The sequence below is a fragment of the Garra rufa genome, chromosome 17 (genome assembly GCF_049309525.1).
Source record: "Garra rufa chromosome 17, GarRuf1.0, whole genome shotgun sequence".
Classification (NCBI taxonomy): domain Eukaryota; kingdom Metazoa; phylum Chordata; class Actinopteri; order Cypriniformes; family Cyprinidae; genus Garra; species Garra rufa.
This window is the reverse complement of record NC_133377.1, coordinates 544729-557555: the sequence shown is the minus strand read 5'-3', so window position 1 is coordinate 557555 and position 12827 is coordinate 544729.

Genomic DNA, 12827 nt, shown 5'->3' with positions numbered 1-12827 from the left:
CTGGAATATTGTAATTTTAAAGGCATTATTTATATGCATTTTCCACCAAATTCAAAGTGAAAGTAAGTCACAGCTCGGTAACATGTTCGTTAGTGAAACTGAAAAGCTCATTTGCAGCTAATGTAGTTCTTTAAAATATTCTTGTATATTGATTGTGTTGGATTGCTGGAGTGTTTTTATTTAAATGCTTTTAAAAGACGTGCAGTCATGTATAATTCTCAGTCGGGTAAGTTAGCTCCGATCCGTGAAAGCTCGTCTGTATAACACATTTGCTGAAGACAGTGCTTTAACTTTGAAATAAAACAGATCACAAAAGGCTGATTTGTTGATGTGTTCTAATGGGTATTTACAAATAAATCGCTGAAATATATTAATTTTAAAGGCGTTCTAATTCGTGCAAATTATGTTGTTTATGAGCACATACAGAGAGAGTACATGCCGACGGCTTGTATAAGCGCTGACGGGTGCGAGCTTTTCTTTTACAAGAAATACTCACAAACCACTGAATTTAGCTGTTGATATGTTCTAATGGGTATTTAGAGTTAAATCGCTGTAATATTTACATTTTTAAGGCGGTATTTATTTCTATTTCCACCGTTTTCAGAGTGACTGTAAGTAAGAGGTTTGAATCCCGCCTCTTCAGTCGAGAGGTATTACTGTTAGAGGGCGCATTTTTTCTCAGCCCATGTAATTCATTGGGAAATTTGTCATATTCAAAAATTAATAATAAATCAACTGTACATCTGATCAGTCCAAATAGATATAGCATATCTTTCGGGACAAGGGCCCAGGTCTCTGCCAAGTTTGGGCCTTGTGGCTTCAAAGGCCTCGGAGGAGTAGCTGTCAGAAATTTTCTTAGGTCATAAGAATAATAACTATAATAATAATAAGTTTAAATAGCATAACAGTATGTTGGCTCTCCAAGCCAACATAATAACTAGAAGCTAAAGTTCGATGACAAACTTTAAATGTTGGCTTGGAGAAGCAAACCGGGCAGCCTTCGGGCAAAAGGTCCAGCCCAGAACACTTAGAGCTCTCTGAATGAATTGTTGCTAGTAAAAATGCTATTACGATAAGTAATGCTTAGTATATTTTAGGTTAAAACAGCTTGCCATAGTGGATTTATGTGTATTTTAGGTTAAAACGGCTTGCCATACAACAAGTGTGCAGCGCGTGCTTGAAAGCGTTGCTGTGCGGTTGAGCCTAAAAGCATTAATAAGCAAGCATTTAAGCTGTGTAATATATTACTCTACAATTATTGTGTTTAATCGCTGGAGTGTTTGTATTTAAATACCTTTAAAAGACGTGCAAATGATGTCTTTGATGATGCAGATGAAGACTGAGCAGTGCATCTCATGTTAGTTAGTTAAGCCTATGAAAAAAGTAATTTGCACCCAATGCAGGTCTTTAAAATATTCTTCTATATTTATTGTGTTGAATCGCTGGAGTGTTTTTATTTAAATGCCTTTAAAAGACGTGCAGTCATGTATATGTCACGGATTGGTCAGGTTCTGCACCCACAATCACTCCCAGATCACCGTCACCTGAGTATTGATTATCCTACACCTGCACGCAATCATCACCAGCACATAAAGCCACTCTCCACACACCACTCATTGTCCGGGCTCGTTCTTGCGAAAGCGGACTGCTAGTGCTTCTCTACGAGTCTCACTATCTAAATACTTACCCTACTGTACTTACCTGAACTCTGTCTCGTTCCAGTTCCAGTCTTCTGTGTCTTCTCAGTTCCAGTCGTCAGTGGTGGGTGGCCATAAGCTGACTTCCACGTCAGCGGAGGTTGGTGGACTCACGGACCCTCAAGTATACCTCCTTCAATCGTTCTTGGAATCCTCCCGTCTCACCTCCTACAAGGAAAAGGATCTGTTATTCCCATCAAGTCCCAAACCGGCTCTGAAACCTTCCTACTATCACGTACTCACCATCACAGGATCTCCGTTCACCTCCGGCACTGCTGCTAACATTAATAAACATCACTTGTATCATTCTTACCTTGTTGTCCCGTCTGCTTCATAACAGGAAGCCCGGACCAAAGCCGTAAGCAGCATGAGTGCTCAGGACCCCTTTCAGGAACTGGTAGATTCTCTGCGGAAGGTTTTGATGTCATCTCCATCTGTCACCCCTTCCGCACCGCCGGCACCCACACCTCCGTGCACTTCTTCGGAACCTCTACCATCCAGTCCCATGGCCCGACCAGCGCCCTACGCTGGCGGGGCGGAGGAGTGCAATGGATTTCTACTACAGTGTTCTTTAGTCTTTTCTATGCAGCCAGCGCTCTATCCTACAGACCAGTCTAAAATAGCGTTTATCACCTCTCTTCTCACAGGACCAGCTTTGAAGTGGGCTGAATCGATGTGGCAGCAAAGCGGGCCGGCCACTCGTTCCATCCAGGCATTCATCACTCACTTCAAGGAAGTGTTTAACCGCACAGACGGAGAAGTGTCAGCGGGTGAGCAGCTTTATCACTTATCACAAGGATCGATGTCAACTCATGAGTATGCCTTACGTTTTCGAACCCTAGCTGCTGCCAGTGGATGGAACGAGCGGTCGTTGCTGACCACCTATCGTCTTGGGCTCGAACCCCGTCTTCGCCTCCAACTAGCTGCGTCAGATGACGCTATGGGTCTAGAGCGTTTCATCCAGCAATCCATCAGATGTTCTGACCGTATGCAAACATATCAGACTCTCACCGATGTCTCCTCTAATGCACTCCTCCGCCCAGTGGAGACCGCCAGCCCTCCAGAACCAGAACCCATGATACTTGAATCTGGTAGACTGTCAGCCGCTGAGCGACAGAGAAGGCTGACCCGGGGTTTGTGTCTCTATTGTGGCGCCAGTGGGCATGTTCGGATGAAATGCCCCCTTCGTCCTGTCCCTACCGCGGTGAGTGTTATCCAGTCAGAAACTGAAAGGATGTATCCTCTATCTACATATGTTCAGTTAACCACTGCCACGTCTTCTGTCGTAGCCCACGCCCTCATCGACTCCGGGTCAGCGGGAAACTTCATCTCGGGGAACCTCTGTCGCCAGCTGCAGCTCCGAACCGAAACTTCGTCGAGCGTCTACCAGATTCTACCCATAACACGTTCCATCACTGCACGACCCCGCATCCATCGTAAATGCCAATTAATCCACCTACAGATTGGAGCTCTTCATCAAGAGGACATTCAACTTCTGGTTCTGGAGGGGGCCACCATGGACATCATCTTGGGGCGCCCGTGGCTGGTGAAGCACAATCCCATCATCTCTTGGGGCAACGGAGAGATAATCCGGTGGGGCCACGACTGTCATCCAGAGTGCTTTCCAGAAATTCCACGTCCACTACCAAAACCCATTCCTGTCTGCGCCACGTCCATCGAGAGCCCCCTGGAGCAACGCTCTACCAAGATTCCGGATATCTACTCCTCGTTCCAAGACGTCTTCTGCCCCAAGAGAGCTTCCCAGCTACCTCCCCATCGGCCATGGGACTGCGCCATAGACCTGATTCCAGATGCTCCTTTGCCCAGAGGAAGGATCTACCCGTTGTCACTTCCGGAGACTAAGGCCATGGAGGAGTATATTCAAGAGGCTCTTCAGCAAGGGTACATTCGCCCCTCCACTTCTCCCGCAGCATCAAGCTTCTTCTTTGTAGCCAAAAAGGATGGAGGGCTGCGGCCGTGTATAGATTACCGCATTCTCAACCAGAGTACTGTCAAGTTCAAGTATCCCCTTCCTCTCGTCCCTGCGGCCCTCGAACAACTCCGGTCAGCCACCATCTTCACCAAATTGGACCTCCGCAGCGCCTACAATCTGGTGAGAATACGGAAGGGGGATGAGTGGAAGACTGCTTTCGTGACCCCTACAGGCCACTACGAGTACTGTGTCATGCCCTATGGCCTGGTCAACGCCCCTTCCGTATTTCAAAACTTCATACATGAAGTCCTCCGGGAGTTTCTCCATCGGTCAGTAATAGTCTACATTGATGATATCCTCATCTACTCCCGGAGTGAAACCGAACACAGCCACCACGTTGCGGAGGTCCTCCAGAAACTCAGGGAACACCAACTCTTCCTGAAAGCAGAGAAATGTTCATTCCACCTTCCATCCGTCCAGTTCCTGGGTTATGTAATCGACCGAGAGGGCATTCGTATGGACGAGAGGAAGGTGTCATCTGTCACGTCCTGGCCGAAACCCTCTTCTGTCAAGGAGCTCCAGAGGTTTCTCGGCTTTGCGAATTTCTACCGCCGCTTCATTCAGGGTTACAGTATCATCGCAACGCCATTAACCAACCTGCTCAAAGGGAAACCGAATAAACTCACCTGGAACCCTGAGGCCGCCGCAGCCTTCCAATCCCTCAAGGACGCCTTCACCCAGACTCCCATTCTGCGCCATCCGGATCCCGAACTCCCTTTCGTGGTGGAAGTGGATGCGTCGACATCAGGAGTCGGAGCCATTCTCTCCCAGCATCACGGTACCCCAAGCTTACTCCATCCATGTGCCTACTTCTCCCGGAAGTTCAGCCCGGCGGAGAAGAACTATGACATCGGCAACCGGGAACTTCTCGCCATCAAGCTCGCCCTGGAGAAGTGGCGACACTGGTTGGAGGGAGCCAATCATCCCTTCCAGGTACTCACTGATCATAAAAATCTCCAATACCTCCGTGATGCAAAGAGACTGTGCCCACGACAGGCCAGGTGGGCACTGTTCTTTTCAAGGTTCCACTTCACCATCTCATATCGTCCAGGTCCAAAAAATATCAGAGCAGATGCATTATCCCGAATCCACGATTCCACTGATTCCTCTGAACCTCCCAGCTATATCCTCCCTCAAGACATATTCGTCAACCCCATCGAATGGTCAGCTCCCCCTAGTGTCGCTACTCCTGAGCCTCGCCCTCCGCCGGGCTGCCCTCCTAATCGACGTTACATCCCTAGGACACAACGGGTAGATCTCATTCACTCCATCCACACTTCCCTGGGCACTGGACACCCCGGGACCAGCAATACCCTCTCGTTGCTATCCGAACGCTTCTGGTGGCCTGGGATGGCAAGGGATGTGCAGCGGTTCGTCCAGGGTTGTAAGGAGTGTGCCATGTCCAAAAGTCCCAGACATTTACCCGCAGGCAAGCTCCATCCCTTGCCGATCCCGAACCGCCCCTGGTCACACCTGGGAGTGGATTTTATGACGGACTTGCCCGCATCGGATGATAACACCTGCATCTTCGTTGTAGTAGATCGATTCTCCAAGTTCTGCAAGTTACTGCCCCTGAAGGGGCTACCCACTGCCTTTGAAGCGGCCGAACTCCTGTTCAATCACGTCTTCCGTCAGTATGGCATACCTGAGGATATTGTATCGGACCGCGGTCCTCAATTTATCTCCCGTCTATGGAAATCCTTCTTCCGTCTCCTAGGTGTGACCATCAGCCTCTCCTCTGGCTATCATCCGCAGTCTAATGGCCAGACGGAGAGGAAAATACAGGAAGTGGGGCGGTTCCTCCGGACCTTCTGCCACAACCACCAGAACTCCTGGAACCAGTTTCTGGGCTGGGCAGAGTATGCCCAAAATTCACTGCGGCAACCATCCACCGGCCTCACACCATTCCAGTGCGTCCTCGGGTTCCAACCACCGCTATTTCCCTGGAATGGTGAACCATCTGAGGTCCCCGCAGTGGATTACTGGTTCCGGGAGAGCGAGAGGGTCTGGGACGAAGCACACCACCATCTACAGAGGGCAGTACGCAGACAGAAAGCCTTCGCTGATCGGAGGAGGGCTCCAGCTCCAGAATTCAGGCCAGGCGATCAGGTATGGCTTTCCACTAGGGATATCCGTCTGCGACTGCCCTGCAAGAAGTTGAGTCCCAGGTTTGTTGGTCCCTTCAACATCCTGGAACAGGTCAACCCCGTTACCTACAAGCTTCAACTTCCACCTGAGTATCGTATTCACCCCACCTTCCATGTCTCACTATTGAAACCATTTCACCCACCTCTCACTCCCTCCACAGAACCTGACCACGAAGAGGAACCTCCTCCCCCCCTCATGCTGGAAGATGGAGCCGTCTATTCCGTCCGGGAGATTCTCCGGTCTCGTCGTCGTGGTGGTCTACTCGAGTACCTGGTAGACTGGGAGGGTTATGGACCAGAGGAGAGGTCATGGGTCCCAAGAGACGACATCCTAGATCCCACGCTCACTGAGGAGTTCCACGCTAGTCATCCTGAGTTCCCTGCACCCCGAGGACGAGGTAGACCACCACGGCGCAAGAGACTTCGGCCCTCGGGAGCGGGCCCTGGGGAGGGGGGTAGTGTCACGGATTGGTCAGGTTCTGCACCCACAATCACTCCCAGATCACCGTCACCTGAGTATTGATTATCCTACACCTGCACGCAATCATCACCAGCACATAAAGCCACTCTCCACACACCACTCATTGTCCGGGCTCGTTCTTGCGAAAGCGGACTGCTAGTGCTTCTCTACGAGTCTCACTATCTAAATACTTACCCTACTGTACTTACCTGAACTCTGTCTCGTTCCAGTTCCAGTCTTCTGTGTCTTCTCAGTTCCAGTCGTCAGTGGTGGGTGGCCATAAGCTGACTTCCACGTCAGCGGAGGTTGGTGGACTCACGGACCCTCAAGTATACCTCCTTCAATCGTTCTTGGAATCCTCCCGTCTCACCTCCTACAAGGAAAAGGATCTGTTATTCCCATCAAGTCCCAAACCGGCTCTGAAACCTTCCTACTATCACGTACTCACCATCACAGGATCTCCGTTCACCTCCGGCACTGCTGCTAACATTAATAAACATCACTTGTATCATTCTTACCTTGTTGTCCCGTCTGCTTCATAACAGTATAATTCTCAGTCGGACATCTCGGAGCTCATGTAACACACTGCTGAACGCAGCGCTCTCTGTATGAAAACAAAATGCTCACAAACAACTGCATTTAGCTGTTGATATTTTCTAATGGGTGGACTGAATTAAATCGCTGCAATATTGTAATTTTAAAGGCGTTCTAATTCGTGCAAATTATGTCGTTCGTCTCCATGTATACTCGTTGAAAGCAATCTGTATGCGGTGAAGGAAATGCTTAGGGTTTTCAATAAATTCGCTCAAACAGCTGAATTCAGGTCTTGATGTGTTCTAATGGGTATTTACAATTAAATGGCTGTAATATTGTAATTTTAAAGGCATTATTTATATGCATTTTCCACCGAGTTCAAAGTGAAAGTAAGTCACAGCTCGGAAAAGCTCATTTGCAGCTAATGTAGTTCTTTAAAATATTCTTGTATATTGATTGTGTTGGATCGCTGGAGTGTTTTTATTTAAATGCTTTTAAAAGACGTGCAGTCATGTATAATTTTCAGTCGGGTAAGTTAGCTCCGAGCCTGAAAGCTCGTCTGTATAACACATTTGCTGAAGACAGTGCTTTAACTTTGAAATAAAACAGATCACAAAAGGCTGATTTGTTGATGTGTTCTAATGGGTATTTACAAATAAATCGCTGAAATATATTAATTTTAAAGGCGTTCTAATTCGTGCAAGTTATGTTGTGCACATACAGAGAGAGTTCGTGCTGACGGCATGTATACTCGCTGAGGGGTGCGAGCTTTTCTTTTACAAGAACTAACGTTACTTACAAACCACTGAATTTAGCTGTTGATATGTTCTAATGGGTATTTAGAGTTAAATCGCTGTAATATTTAAATTTTTAAGGCGGTATTTATTTGTATTTCCACCGTTTTCAGAGTGACTGTAAGTAAGAGGTTTGAATCCCGCCTCTTCAGTCGAGAGGTATTACTGTTAGAGGGCGCATTTTTTCTCAGCCCATGTAATTCATTGGGAAATTTGTCATATTCAAAAATTAATAATAAATCAACTGTACATCTGATCAGTCCAAATAGATATAGCAACTCTTTCGGGACCAGGGCCCAGGTCTCTGCCAAGTTTGGGCCTTGTGGCTTCAAAGGCCTCGGAGGAGTAGGTGTCAGAAATTTCTTTAGCTCATAAGAATAATAAAATATAATAATAATAATAATAATAATAATAATAATAAGTTTAAATAGCATAACAATATGTTGGCTTCTCCAAGCCAACATAACTAGAAGCTAAAGTTCGATGACAAACTTTAAATGTTGGCTTGGAGAGCCAAATTGGGCAGCCTTCGGGCAAAAGGCCCAGCCCAGACCACTTAGAGCTCTGTAATTCAATTGTTACTAGTAAAAATGCTATTACGATAAGTAATGCTTAGTATATTTTAGGCTAAAACAGCTTGCCATATTTGATTAATATGTGTATTTTAGGTTAAAACGGCTTGCCATATCTTAAGATTCGTGCAGCGCCTGCTTCAAAGCCACGACGCGTTGCTGTGCGGTTGAGGCGAAAAGCAGAAATAAGCAATCATTTAACCTTTTTATTATATGACTGTACTATTATTGTGTTGAATCGCTGGAGTGTTTGTATTAAAATACCTTTAAAAGACGTGCAAATGATGTCTTTGTTAACAGACACATAAATGCAGCCGTGCATCTCATGTTAGTTAATTAAGCCTATGAAAAACGTCATTTGCACCCAATGCAGGTCTTTAAAATATTCTTCTATATTTATTGTGTTGGATCGCTGGAGTGTTTTTATTTAAATGCCTTTAAAAGACGTGCAGTCATGTATAATTCTCAGACGGACATGTCAGAGCTCATGTGTAACACACTGCTGAACACAGCGCTCTCTGTATGAAAACAAAATGCTCACTAACAACTGCATTTAGCTGTTGATATTTTCTAATGGTTGGACTGAATTAAATCGCTGCAATATTGTAATTTTAAAGGCGTTCTAATTCGTGCAAATTATGTCGTTCATCTCCATGTATACTCGTTGAAAGCAATCTGTACGCGGTGAAGGAAATGCTTAGGGTTTTCAATAAATTCACTTAAACAGCTGAATTCATGTCTTGATGTGTTCTAATGGGTATTTACAATTAAATGGCTGGAATATTGTAATTTTAAAGGCATTATTTATATGCATTTTCCACCGAGTTCAAAGTGAAAGTAAGTCACAGCTCGGTAACATGTTCGTTAGTGAAACGTATTGAAAAGCTAATTTGCAGCTAATGTAGTTCTTTAAAATATTCTTGTATATTTATTGTGTTGGATCGCTGGAGTGTTTTTATTTAAATGCTTTTAAAAGACGTGCAGTCATAATTCTCAGTCTGGTAAGTTAGCTCCGAGCCGTGAAAGCTCGTCTGTATAACACATTTGCTGAAGACAGTGCTTTAACTTTGAAATAAAACAGATCACAAAAGGCTGATTTGTTGATGTGTTCTAATGGGTATTTACAAATAAATCGCTGAAATATATTTATTTTAAAGGCGTTCTAATTCGTGCAATTTATGTTGTTTATGAGCACATACAGAGAGAGTTCGTGCTGACGGCTTGTATAAGCGCTGAAGGGTGCGAGCTTTTCTTTTACAAGAACTACTCACAAACCACTGAATTTTGCTGTTGATATGTTCTAATGGGTATTTAGAGTTAAATCGCTGTAATAATTAAATTTTTAAGGCGATATTTATATGTATTTCCACCGATTTCAGAGTGACTGTAAGTAAGAGTTTTGAGTCCCGCCTCTTCAGTCGAGAGGTATTACTGTTAGAGGGCGCATTTTTTCTCAGCCCATGCAATTCATTGGGAAATTTGTCATATTCAAAAATTAATAATAAATCAACTGTACATCTGATCAGTCCAAATAGATATAGCAACTCTTTCGGGACAAGGGCCCAGGTCTCTGCCAAGTTTGGGCCTTGTGGCTTCAAAGGCCTCGGAGGAGTAGCTGTCAGAAATTTTCTTAGGTCATAAGAATAATAAAATAAAATAATAACTAGAAGCTAAAGTTCGATGACAAACTTTAAATGTTGGCTTGGAGAGCCAAATTGGGCAGCCTTTGGGCAAAAGGGCCAGCCCAGAACACCATAGTGGATTAATATGTGTATTTTAGGTTAAAACGGCTTGCCATACTGGAATAAGTGATGAGCGCCTGCTTTAAAGCCACGTCGCGTTGCCGTGCGGTTGAGCCGAAAAGCAGAAATAAGCAAGCATTTAAACTTTTTATTATATGACTGAACTATTATTGTGTTGAATCGCTGGAGTGTTTGTATTAAAATACCTTTAAAAGACGTGCAAATGATGTCTTTGTTAACAGACACATAAATGCAGCCTTGCATCTCATGTTAAAGTTAAGCCTATGAAAAACGTAATTTGCACCCAATGCAGGTCTTTAAAAATATTCTTCTATATTTATTGTGTTGAATCGCTGGAGTGTTTTTATTTAAATGCCTTTAAAAGACGTGCAGTCATGTATAATTCTCAGACGGACATCTCGGAGCTCATGTCTAAACACACTGCTGAACGCAGCGCTCTCTGAAAACAAAATGCTCACAAACAACTGCATTTAGCTGTTGATATTTTCTAATGGGTGGACTGAATTAAATCGCTGCAATATTGTAATTTTAAAGGCGTTCTAATTCGTGCAAATTATGTCGTTCGTCTCCATGTATACTCGTTGAAAGCAATCTGTATGCGGTGAAGGAAATGCTTAGGGTTTTCAATAAATTCGCTCAAACAGCTGAATTCAGGTCTTGATGTGTTCTAATGGGTATTTACAATTAAATGGCTGGAATATTGTAATTTTAAAGGCATTATTTATATGCATTTTCCACCAAATTCAAAGTGAAAGTAAGTCACAGCTCGGTAACATGTTCGTTAGTGAAACGTATTGAAAAGCTCATTTGCAGCTAATGTAGTTCTTTAAAATATTCTTGTATATTGATTGTGTTGGATCGCTGGAGTGTTTTTATTTAAATGCTTTTAAAAGACGTGCAGTCATGTTTAATTCTCAGTCGGGTAAGTTAGCTCCGAGCCGTGAAAGCTCGTCTATAACACACATTTGCTGAAGACAGTGCTTTAACTTTGAAATAAAACAGATCACAAAAGGCTGATTTGTTGATGTGTTCTAATGGGTATTTACAAATAAATCGCTGAAATATATTAATTTTAAAGGCGTTCTAATTCGTGCAAGTTATGTTGTTTATGAGCACATACGGAGAGAGTTCGTGCTGACGGCTTGTATACTCGCTGAAGGGTGCGAGCTATTCTTTTACAAGAACTACTCACAAACCACTGAACTTAGCTGTTGATATGTTCTAATGGGTTTTTAGAGTTAAATCGCTGTAATATTTACATTTTTAAGGCGGTATTTATTTGTATTTCCACCGATTTCAGAGTGACTGTAAGTAAGAGGTTTGAGTCCCGCCTCTTTAGTCGAGAGGTATTACTGTTAGAGGGCGCATTTTTTCTCAGCCCATGTAATTCATTGGGAAATTTGTCATATTCAAAAATTAATAATAAATCAACTGTACATCTGATCAGTCCAAATAGATATAGCAACTCTTTCGGGACAAGGGCCCAGGTCTCTGCCAAGTTTGGGCCTTGTGGCTTCAAAGGCCTCGGAGGAGTAGCTGTCAGAAATTTCTGTAGCTCATAAGAATAATAATAATAACTAGAAGCTAAAGTTCGATGACAAACTTTAAATGTTGGCTTGGAGAGCCAAATTGGGCAGCCTTCGGGCAAAAGGGCCAGCCCAGAACACTTAGAGCTCTGTAATTGAATTGTTGCTAGTAAAAATGCTATAAGTAATGCTTAGTATATTTTAGGCTAAAACAGCTTGCCACAGGCCCGGATATAGGCATGGGCAAGGTGGGGCAATGCCCCCCTAAATGCTGTGACTGCCCCCCCAAACGTAAAGGCATGCAAAATTCCGAATTTCATAAAACAAACAAACTAAATTGCCTTATGTTATTTATCCTATTTACACGAAGGTATGTCATTTCTGTCTCTACATGATCGCGCGTTTACAATGTCTCCTCTGCGAAAACACGGACGGGATCGCGCACTCCATTCATAAAAACCGACTTTACTATAGCGCGGAATACCACAGAATTCGTCGATTTTTGGATTAATAAATCAAAAGTTGGTCTGTCACTTAATTCAAATCGCGATATGGACTAGTGTCTGTGAAAACTGAAATGCAAAAAGACTGGAAAAGAATTTAAAAAGACTGATGATGATGGCAATGTAGAGTTTGAAGACCTCTCTACCGTTTGCAAATATCTATACGGGTATAAGAATGCATTTCCTCAGCTCCATCGCATGTATGTGACCTCCCTTGTGATTGGAATATCATCTGCATCATGCTAAAGCTCTTTCTCCACTTTGTCTCGTGTTCTTACTCCCTTCCGCCACACTATTGCTACATGAAAGAAAAAGAAATGTAGTTATTCTGGCTCAGGAGAAGGGCATAACCACAGGCCTAGATATGCATGCATTTGTTAGTCTTTTTGCACAGAAAAGCAGACGACTGATGCTTTAAAAAAAAATTTTTTTGTAAAAAAAAAATACACAAAAAAAGAAATAAAAAAATATATGAATAAAATAAAAAGACAAAAAAATGAAAAGATAGAAAGATAGATAGATAGATAGATAGATAGATAGATAGATAGATAGATAGATAGATAGATAGATAGATAGATAGATAGATAGATAGAGACATTTAAAAAAGTAAAAAAAAAAAAAAAAAAACATAAATGCAGCCTCAAAAGGGCACAAGCCAGTGTCCTATTTGTGCCGGTCCCAAGCCCGGGTAAATGCAGAGGGTAGGGCATCAAACATAAAACCTATAAGACAAATCAAATGGATCAAAGGAGAAGATAGAGATATGGATAGGTGGACTGATATGATGACAGCATAGTTAGTATAGTTTTCTTTGCATAGATAATTAGAGAAGCTCACC